Source organism: Limulus polyphemus, unplaced genomic scaffold, assembly GCF_000517525.1.
Source record: "Limulus polyphemus unplaced genomic scaffold, Limulus_polyphemus-2.1.2 Scaffold1123, whole genome shotgun sequence".
In the NCBI taxonomy this organism is placed as follows: domain Eukaryota; kingdom Metazoa; phylum Arthropoda; class Merostomata; order Xiphosura; family Limulidae; genus Limulus; species Limulus polyphemus.
In genome coordinates this window covers 309,780-321,354 of record NW_013666733.1, presented here as the reverse complement: position 1 = coordinate 321,354, position 11,575 = coordinate 309,780, and the positions used below count along the sequence as shown (strand labels likewise).

General features: G+C 35.4%; 1 protein-coding gene and 1 non-coding gene across 3 annotated transcripts in view; both read left to right on the top strand.

Annotated features, from left to right (window-relative positions):
* The window catches only part of LOC106462238 (zinc finger protein castor homolog 1-like), a 242,118-nt gene that overhangs the window by 3,596 nt on the left and 226,947 nt on the right, over nucleotides 1–11,575 (top strand). The gene's annotated exons all lie outside the window — the stretch shown is intronic.
* Nucleotides 10,461–10,533, top strand: Trnar-ucu. The gene has a single exon. It is a non-coding gene; the product is annotated as a tRNA-Arg (tRNA).

Here is an 11,575-nt window from a genome sequence, read left to right as displayed (position 1 = left end):
TGTGTGAAAATTCTAAAATAAGGTCTAGCTAAATTTTCGATCTTTTTTTTTTTTCCGGGGGGTGGTTGGGGGGGGGGGGGGGTGAGTAAAAATCCACGTGATACCGATAACGCTAGGAAAGGTGAAAGGTTAGGTAAGAATATGTTCTTCGAAGATCATATGACTGTACAGTATTTGAGTAATGTTGCATAAGTTTTTCTATCATTCCTACGTATTGCAATGTTGGGAATTCAGTGTATCGAAGTAGTCCGAGAACATAAGGTACTTGGAGCTCGTTACTTTGGTATTTCAGAGCGTTCTTCTTTACCAAGTCTAGCTTACCAAAGTCCCGACACATCAAACCCCACCCAATACTGGCGCACGTTAGAAAAAAGAGAGAGAGAGAAAAAAAAATGCATACGTGAGTGAAAGATCTATACGTGTGTAATTGTTGGAGTATTGCCAGTGTTAAAATACTACAGTTCATTTTTACTTAACAATGATTATTGAAATACAACAGAAGTTCAGACATGAGCTTCTTTATATTTAGGTTAACTTCTCAAGTCAAGATAACGCGTATTTTGTGTGCTACTCCTCTGGTGGCATGGGGGAGGGGCTATCGCCTCACGTGCCTTCCAGTAGATATTTGAATGATTACTAAACATTTATCAACATTCAGTGATCACTTTTTAATTTTTTCATCCCCACGCGCTCTACAACTGTTTGTTCTCGAAAGAAAATGGTGTTTTATTTATCTTTTTACTTTTCACGTCTTGTGAAAACGTGATAAAAATTGTACTTGAATCTGAACTTTGTTGGCAAATTTACTCAGCTCATGTAAAGTTTAATTTAAATGCATTGGTTCGAATAAAAGATTGAATTAGTTACCTATTGTTACTTATTACTAGATAAATAATAAACATTGCTTTTGTTACCTGTTGTTACTTATTACTAGATAAATAATAAACATTGTTTTAGTTACCTGTTGTTACTTATTACTAGATAAATAATAAACATTATTTTAGTTACCTGTTGTTACTTATTACTATATAAATAATAAACATTGTTTTAGTTACCTGTTATTACTTATTACTAGATAAATAATAGACACTGTTTTAGTTACCCGTTGTTACTAGGTGAATAAAAACGTTGTACTAGTTACCAGTTGTTACATAAATAAAAACCGTAGCATAAAATCAGAAGAAAAAGGAAACCCTTATAATTAAATCTGATGAAAAAGAACTGAAATTTGATGTGTAAATTTAACGTACTTCACGCATGCGCCTTTACATGGAACTGTAATAGAACAACGTGAATGTAGTTGATAGAATTCAAAGTCGCTTTTCTGGTTTCATCGAGCGTCTGTGTACATAAGCAGGTGTATAAAAATTTAATGTTTTCGAGATGAATTAGGCCTTGTTTGCAGGCTGTTCGAGAAATCCTTTGTACATGGCTGGCAATACTGGTTAGATATAGGAAAACGTAAACTTTAATCAAAATAACAAAATCAATACGTAAGCAGGTCGAACGTGGCTTGGTGGTTAGCGTGCCGGGCTGCGTATCGAAAAGCCTAAGGTTCGAGCCACTTGTGTGTCATTGACATGCTCCGTACTTTCAACTATGGGGTCGATCAGCTGTATAGGCGGCTGGTGCTGCCAACTGTTTGTGTTTTCTTTGATCAGTAGTTTTAGATGAGGAATGGCAGTACTTGAACTTTGGGGTTTGGGGCTCTCAATCGATCGTTTAGCTAATACGTCGCATCAGATTTAGTTTCGAAATACAAAGGACCAGATAATATGCCATACATAATCAAACATAGTCACGTTTCTCCTAGTCTCCCGGTGGGACAGCGGTAAGTCTACAGACTTATAACGCTAAATACCGTGGTTCGATTCCCCTCGATGGACACAGCAGATATCCCAATGCGCCCCTAAAACAAACAGACAAACAAACGCCCCTCTTAAAACCTGTAAATTGAACACAGATTTGAAAGTTGCTTAACCCACTGTACTTAAGTTATTATCATATATACAAAAAGTGTGTTCTCAAAATCTTGCGAACGATCCCATAAAAAACAAGAACAAAAAAAAAACTCCATAAAGCGAATGCTTTTTCGTTGGTATTAAAATTTCTTATTAATTAAATTGACAGGATAGAAATACATTTTAGCTTCAACAGTTTTTGTATTGCCTTCAAACATTTTTTTTTCTTGGTTTTGAAATCCGCTTTGAATTGTACGTCTACCAAACTTTAACAGAATAATGTTATAATTGCTTTGTTTTGACTTCTAATGTTACATTAGGTCATACATATAGCTTATAATGTTTCATTCTATTAACGGGAGTGTTCGAACTTGGAGATATGTATAGCCTTATGTGCTATGTGAAAGGAATATAAATACACATTATTAGACCAGAAGGTTCAAGACTATTTCTGATGAATAAGTATAAAGATGACAGGTAATCCCTGCTGCTATTGACCCAACAGAATAAGTATGCATATTTTACACCTCTGTCTTCTGATTGGTCTGGGTTTTCAGACAATCGTACATAACCATATGCTACACGTGTGAAATTCCAAACGTTGTGCTTGCTTGCACGTAGCTGTATCAAAAACAATATTTATTTATTGGTAACGATAGACATTCGTATGAAATTCTGGTCGAGAAAAACTTGTTTTTTGTTGTTGTTCTGAAGTGACGTATGTTTTGTAGTTGTTATTACAGCTGTGCTTATTTATAATTCAGTTAATATACTTCACGCATTACGCAATGTATTTGTTCTTTTTTCTTCTTTAAAGAATCTTAAAAAAGTTTAGTTTTATGATATAAGTTTCAATGTTTTCAAACATAACATATAACGTTACCCAGTGGCTCAGAGGTAAGTAAGTCGGTAGGCTTACAACGCTACAAATCGGGTTTCGATACCCGTGGTGGGCATAGTACCGATAGCCTATTGTATATCTTTGTGCTTAACAAACAACCAACATCTAATCTCGCATTACTAATTAAAGAAATACTAATTAATTATCAATCAAATAATTATAATTGGACTTCGACATACATTCAATAATTGTTTAGGTGTTTATAGGTTTACATCAGACGAAAAAGAAGTAACTGTTTGAACATTACTTGAAAAAAATAAAGGAGCTAAACCTGTTTAAAACCATAAATTATTGTCGAAGTCAATGGCAAGACACTGAATCTAGGCAATACTAAAATTTTACTTCGTGTATGTAGCAATCGAGGAACGCCCTAGGTGAAGATTTAAAAGTAAACTAAATAAATAACTCCTAAGGGTAAACCAGGGGATCAAAACTAATAAAACTATGAAACGTAATATTAATGCCGCTGCGGGTGGAAAGCCCTATATTACCACAATAAGTTAAGGAAAATCCACTAATTTATTCATACACTCCCGGATATAAAATAATTTACTAGGATTTAAGTTTTTTTTTTTTCATCACTAGACCAGGTTATTGGCTTTAATCTAATATCCAAATCAACCGTAAACTTTGGCATATTTATAGAGCAAAGCTGACTTAATGCACACAGCTAACGATTATAAATAAATATAACTCAGAAACTTGAGAGTTTTATGTGCAGTCTCTGCAGAGAATAAGCCTAAAATATGAATGAAAATAGTACGCGTGTTTCGAGTTTCCTGCATAAAATCGACATGACTACATATTAGCTACACATATATATATATTAGGTCTATGACATTTTGGGAACTTGGTGAACAGAAAATTGCCACAGGTAAAAATGTACGTTGGAATTCACGATACTAAGAAATTACGTAGGATAGAAAATCAGACGAATCACAGATTTAGGAAACCGGACAATAGGTCGCTTTTGAAAGTTAAACCTTCATTCTTTAGGGGTGAACTGGAATTGTACATAACATTTAAGGGACAGCAAGAAGCCAATGGGCCAATCAAAGCTGTCCCATTCCTTTAAAAAAATACAAAAAACTGAAATATAGCTGTGATCCATTAAATATTTATCAAGCCTTTTCTTAAACCCCCTTAGTTTAGCCATTGCATCCGAAGGTAACCCCTTTTAGAAACCAACCACCCTGTTAGAAAAATACAACTGCCTAAGATGAAGATTACTCCTACCCTTCCAAAATTTATATTTGCATCCCCCTTATCCTACCATTCTGGGGCCCGGCATGGCCAGGTGGTTAGGGCGCTTGACTCGCAATCTGAGGCTCGCGGGTTCGAATCCCCGTCACACCAAACATGCTCGCTCTTTCAGCCGTGGAAGCGTTATAATGTGACGGTGAATCCCACTATTCGTTGGTAAAAGAGTAGCCCAAGAGTTGGCGGTGGGCGGTGATGACTAACTGCCTTCCCTCTAGTCTTTCACTGCTAAATTAGGGGCAGATAGCCCTCGTGTAGCTTTGCGCGAAATTCAAAACAAACAAACAAACAAACCTACCATTCTCATCATTTACTACGAATGAAGTCAATATTACGAATTCCCTTAACAAACTTAAACACCTCAATCAGATAATAAAGTCAATATTACGAATTCCCTTTACAAACTTAAACACCTCAATCAGATAATAAAGTCAATATTACCAATTCCCTTAACAAACTTAAACACCTCAATCAGATAATAAAGTCAATATTACCAATTCCCTTAACAAACGTAAACACCTCAATTATATAATAAAGTCAATATTACCAATTCCCTCAACAAACGTAAACACCTCAATTATATAATAAAGTCAATATTACCAATTCCCTCAACAAACTTAAACACATCAATCAGATCCGCTCTAAATCTTCTTTTTTTTTTTTTCAAAAGAAAATAATTTCAGAGATCTTAAACTGTCATAGTATGAGAACCTTTCCATCCAAAGTATCATCCTAGTAGTTCTCTTCTGAACCTTTTCCAATAATTTAAAGTTCTTCTTAAGGTAAGAAAGGAGCCCAAGACTGAAAACAATACAACAAATGTAGTCTAGTCAATGATCTATACAATAAAATGATTGTCTCTTTAGATTTATATTCAATATTTCTCTAAGCACAACCCAAACTTCTACTTGCATTATCATAAGCAACAGCACTGTACTTGGATAGCTTACCAAGATCCTTTTCTTTCATAACACAGTTAAGGGTATTCCAATCAAAATTATACTTATAAATCAAAAATATGAAAACCGTTATTAATTATAATTAAAACCCATCTGCCATTTATTCGCCCAACTCGTGAAATTATACAAGTCCACTTGTAAAGCATCCTCCTCTTCCTCACAGTCAGTAACAAACAAGGCTTTAATGTCCTAATCAAAGTTTAAATAATAATGATTCTCATCTGCATTGGAGGAGTTAAGAGGCAGAAATCAAAGTAAAAACTATGACATTTTGTTTTAATAGCGTATAATAGTAGTGGAAGTAAAAATATTACAATAATGTGAAATTTACATTGGTTACTTGGTGTTACAAAAAAAGACACACGATAAAGAACAATAATAAGTAAAAGTGATTGGACTCCGTTATGGCAGGTGCTAAACACCTCTATCGTGTAAATCATGCTAAACACCTCTATCGTGTAAATCATGCTAAACACCTCTATCGTGTAAACCAAACCAAATCATTAAGGTTTTTGTTGTATCGGATGATTTATCCCTTTTGAGTCTGATTCCAAATGAGTTGAATTTTCTTCATGAGGAATTCCATTTCCTTTCATTTTGAGTTTTCTTGTCTCATCTCTTACATTTGGAATTATAAAGGAATCCAATCTTCCTCCAAAATATTCGAAGAATATAATTTCCGGTCCATAAGTTTGTTTGTTCTTGAAGAATCCCATCCCAATTCTTCAAACTTTGCCCTAATCGAGCTAGGTATTCTACTATTTTTAAAGTGGAGACCGTTCTTCTTTCGTGTTTAAGTTTTATTTTATTAGAGGACTCTCAATGATCTCGAATTCCTACTTTAAGATAAAGTTAATGTTCTCCTGACTAGTTTTCTTATTCTAGATAACTTTTTGTTTTAGAGTGTCTCACCTCCTCGAATCTGAAGACAAAAAAAAAACTCCCATCTTCAATCTTGTGGAGTTTCTCAAACAATACAAGTGTTATTTATGTTCCCAGAGTTTTTATCCTGAAAGAATAGTATTTTTTCCTCTCTTATCTCTTCCTTCTAAGAGTGTACCATTTAGTCTTTCATTGTTTTTAATGTTTCGTTCCAGAAAAAAGTCCTACAAACAACATTTTTTAACACCTTGTTCAAGATAAGGCATATCACTTCACACATACAGTTATTTTTTTCGTTGTTGTTCTATATTAACTCTATTTTATATCCTCCTGAGTTTTGGCATCTCATCCCACCTCATTTTGACTTTTTTTTTGTTGTTGTTGTAAAAAACTAATTTCCTTCTTCCAGATTTTATTTTGTTCTATGGAGTCCCCATTTTTTTTTTGTCTTCCCGTAACCTCCTTAAAAAGCGAGGATATCTGAACAGAGTTAAATTGGTTAATATCTGATTCATTATGTAATACGCTTAATTTTGTTCCTCTAGCATGTTCGTATTTTTTTTATTGTAATTATCTTATTATATTAACTGATGCTCATTATGATTTAATAATAGCTTCTTTTCCAAGACGACTCAAGAAAAGACATTACTTTGTGCAGAGATTTAGAGATTCTACGGTTCTATATTTATCCAGTTAAAAACTATGGAATACAAGTACGAACAAAAAGTACATAACTGTATATTTTTCAGCAAATCATGGTTTCGGTTTTGCAAAAAAAAAAAAAGACTGCGTCATAAGTTACGCATGACAAAAGAATTTAATTGTTTATATATAAAAACATTTTCTAAACGCCATCATTTGAACATTTTCACCTTCTCTGGTCCATACGTGCGTTAATCATTACAGCGTTAAATATAACAAAAAGGTTATTAACTCCTGCTAAAAGCAATTTCGAATTAAGTGCTTTGTTTCTCTGAGGATAAGTGTTACAGTGGAGTGGTCTTAGGCTTAGTGACAGTTTTTTAAACTTTCCCATACACGCCGCTCCTGTGGTCAAGACTACTAAAGTAACATTCTTGCTGTATTTGGATTAACATTCATTACGTAAAACACTTGCCCTGCTCCCAGTATGTCTCTATGGAAACACGAGTAATAAATGCACGCATGTGTAAGTTCTCTATCAATTACTTTTATATACGTATATATATATCAGCTACCACATCTACAACGGAGTCGCAGCACGCTGAAATACTGATACAAAGAACAATGATATACGACTAAAATTATTAACATTAATTGCTGAAATTAGTGGAAAGTTTTAAAAACTAATGACTTATGGTTACTAGAGGTTCTTTTCCCACGGTTGGTTCCAGTGTAATAGCCCCACTTGACGATACCGTTTTCGTACCGACGTTATTAGATGAAACCTTCTAACTAATGGACCCGTTTTTATCGTCCATTCAAACGTCTGGTTTCCTGCTATTTGTTTGATTATTTGTCAGTAGCAAAGGGTCAAACTCTAAAGATCGTCGTCTTTTGGAACTAGCACAAAGCAGATGGACGGCTTTTTTTATTTTTTTTTACGCAGCCTGCCTTATTAATTATTCCAAAGTGCTCGTTTCCTCTTTTAGATAGCGCCCTGCTGATAAGGGACCAAGTTTCCCAAAGCAGGGAATTTAAACTCAGTAGCCTACTTAAAAGTAATATAACGATTTTCTCATTCTTCCTTTTTACTCTGTCTATTTCTATTTTTTATTACTTCTGTCTTTTCTTTATAATCTAATAATTACCTTTTTATTCATACCCCCCACGTGATTTTTCTTTTGTGGTAATTTCTGTTTTCTTTCTCTCACATTTTTACTATTTTTTCTTCCTGTGTCAAACGTAGTCTAGTGGTTAGTGTGCCTGGCTGTGTATCAGAGTTCGAACCGTTATACGGCGCTTTGCTCTTTCCGAACTTTCAGCTATGAAGGTATTATAACTGTGACAATTGATAATATTATTATTATATTAATAATTGCCATTAAAACATCTGATACTGCTGACTGAGTGCCCTCGTTTTGGTCAGCAGTTCTAAATTGGAGATTTATTTATGAGCCTTAGAGGTCTCTGACCTGGCTATTTACCCTACGTATGAGGCACAAGATACTGTTCAGATTGAAAACACAAAATTTAAAATTTTTTCCTGCTTCGTTAAAACTCTTTTTTTGTACACATTATTCTTGTATTGTATTTAAAAGATCGATAAACACCACATTATTTTGTACACATTCTTCTTGTCTCGTCTTTAAAAGATCGATAAACACCACATTATTTTGTACACATTCTTCTTGCCTCGTCTTTAAAAGATCGATAAACACCACATTATTTTGTACACATTCTTCTTCTTGTCTCGTCTTTAAAAGATCGATAAACACCACATTATTTTGTTCACATTCTGCTTGCCTCGTCTTTAAAAGATCGATAAACACCACTTTATTTTGTACACACTCTGCTTGTCTCGTCTTTAAAAGATCGATAAACACGACATTATTTTGTTCACATTCTGCTTGCCTCGTCTTTAAAAGATCGATAAACACCACATTATTTTGTACACATTCTTCTTCTTGTCTCGTCTTTAAAAGATCGATAAACACCACATTATTTTGTTCACATTCTGCTTGCCTCGTCTTTAAAAGATCGATAAACACCACTTTATTTTGTACACATTCTTCTTGTCTCGTCTTTAAAAGATCGATAAACACCACTTTATTTTGTTCACATTCTGCTTGCCTCGTCTTTAAAAGATCGATAAACACGACATTATTTTGTTCACATTCTGCTTGTCTCGTCTTTAAAAACTTTCGATCAATAAACATCACATTATTTTATTTGATTTTCTTTTTCTGCTCGTCAATTACTAGTATTTGTCCGTTCTTTTATTTAGTTATTCCGTCTTTCTTCCTTTTCTTAGCCCAAGTTTTTTTTTAAATATTAAGTATTCATGTGACTTTTGTTGTTTCCTTTCATTGTTGCGTTTTACTAAATAGAACTATGTGTTTATCATGAAAGTTAAGTCATGTGTTTTCAATCACATTTTAAGTTTTGCATTACGTCAGGCGGACTAGCTTTATATGAATAACTGCCTACCGTTTTAGTAACTTACGCACATGTAGATTTTACGCTGACAAACACGTATTATAAATGGATCTCAAAAACTCTTCCTTCACATCACTTGTGTGAGGAAACTGTTCTTGTCGTTGTCAGAGATTATAAGCTCATGTACGTCTATAGGTCTCTAACGAACCTCTGATGTAGATTTAAGTCTACTGGCCGGATGTTCTTCACTGTTAAAGATGTGATCGCACATCTTCAGCAAGTTTTAATTGGATTTTGTTTAGGGTCGGAATGAATTTACTGGAATTAACGAGATTTCGCCAGTATGCCAAGCCCTCTTTTCTTTGGCTAATGTAGCATTACCAGCGTTATTTATTAGGTTTAGAGAAATCTGCAGGTAATGATAGTAGGTGTTGATCATTGGCTTGTTCATCACACTTCTGGAGCAATAACATAAAGCCTTGGCTACATGCAAGGACTTTACATTTTACATGAGCACTTTCATAATTTTTTTTTGTCAATTTATAAACATTTAAACTATTCTAATAAAGGATTGTGAACAGGTATTGCACACTAAATAACTAGCGATATATATCGTAGACAATTTTAACCTTAGGATACAGAGTGGAATTTTTCACTCATTGTGAAGTGGTGAAGAGTATAGGGTTTAATTTTCAGCTGCTTCCGGAGTGTCTGATTGTACAGAGTGGAATTTTTCACTCATTGTGAAGTGGTGAAGGGTATAGGGTTTAATTTTCAGCTGCTTCCGGAGTGTCTGATTGTACAGAGTGGAAATTTTCACTCATTGTGAAGTGGTGAATGGTATAAGGTGTACGTTTCTACTGAATCTGGAGTGACATAAGACACAGGATGGAATTTTAAGTTCTGTATGAAGTGACGAAGGGTACAGAGTGAAATTTGCAGTTCCGTGTTGAATCACAGAGATTACAGACTGGAATTTTCTACACATAGTGAAGTGACGAGAGAACAGGGTAGAATGTTCAGTTCCGTAGGAAGTAACAAGAGTATAGGGTAGAATATTCAGTTCCGTATCAAGTAACAAGAGTATAGGGTAGAGTGTTCAGTTCCGTAGGAAGTAACAAGAGTATAGGGTAGAATGTTCAGTTCCGTAGGAAGTAACAAGAGTATAGGATAGAATATACAGTTCCGTATCAAGTAAGAAGAGTATAGGGTAGAATGTTCAGTTCCGTAGGAAGTAACAAGAGTTTAGGGTAGAATATTCAGTTCCATATCAAGTAACAAGAGTATAGGGTAGAATATTCAGTTCCGTATGAAATAACAAGAGTATAGGGTAGAATGTTCAGTTCCGTAGGAAGTAACAAGAGTATAGGATAGAGTGTTCAGTTCCGTATGAAATAACAAGAGTATAGTGTAGAATGTGTCCCTATAGCGCAGTGGATAGCGCGTTGGATTTCTAATCCAAAGGTACCGGGTTCGTTCCCCGGCAGGGATGCCACCACCACCATTGCCTGGTCCCAAGTCCAGAATAAGAAAGGAGGAGGAGGGTTGGGGGGCTTGCAACTCCGCCCCGTAAAAACCAACCTGCTAAAAAATTACTGCAACAACAACTTCCGTCGGCGAGAGGGAAGGCAGCTAATCATCCCCACCCGCCGCCAACTATTGGGCTACTCTTTTACCAACGAATAGTGGGATTGACCTTACATTATAACGCCCACACGGCTGAAACGGCGAGCATGTTTGGTGGGACGGAGATTCGAACCCGCGACCCTCGGATTGCGAGTCCATTGCCCTAACCACCTGGCCATGCCGAGCCAAATGAACTAGGAAACTCCTGCCAACGACTCTTTTGAAACCTTTCCACCCCACCGGTGACTCAGCGGCAAGCTTGAGGGCATATAACTCTAAAATACAGTGTTTGATCCCAGAAAGTAGATATAATCCCTCTGTACAACTCTGCACTCAAATAAACACAAACAAACAAACAATTAAAGCAAAGTTTCGATTGTCTTACTGTAGTTGTCATCAACCCTAAAACAAACTGCTATATTAACATAGAAATACCACACGAGTCATGTTGCGTATATCCTCATATAACAATGTGAATGTACCATTCATATTGTTTAACTTTTCCTGAGCTTTATATTACCCCGTAACAAGGGAATCGTGTGTAGTATATGTTTGGTATTGTGACGTCACATTGATATTTCAGCAGAATCACGAACCATGCGATTTATGCGTTCATATTTAAATATATATATATATATATCAGCTTTATTACGACTGATGACGATCGAAAGGTCGCCATAACAAAGAATTTTCAAATTTGGAGAAATACGATTTTGGGGAGTGCCATGGTGGTCAGCGTGCTGTAAATTCGAGAGTTCAAGGTTCGCGTCCGCCCTTTAGGGTTGTGGGTGCGCTAACAAGTGACAGCACCAGCACATTATTCGATCAGATAAAGGGTAGCCCAAGAATTAGCGGTGGGTGCTGTTGATTAACTGCATCCCCCTTCATCTATAAGTTAAAAAATGCGC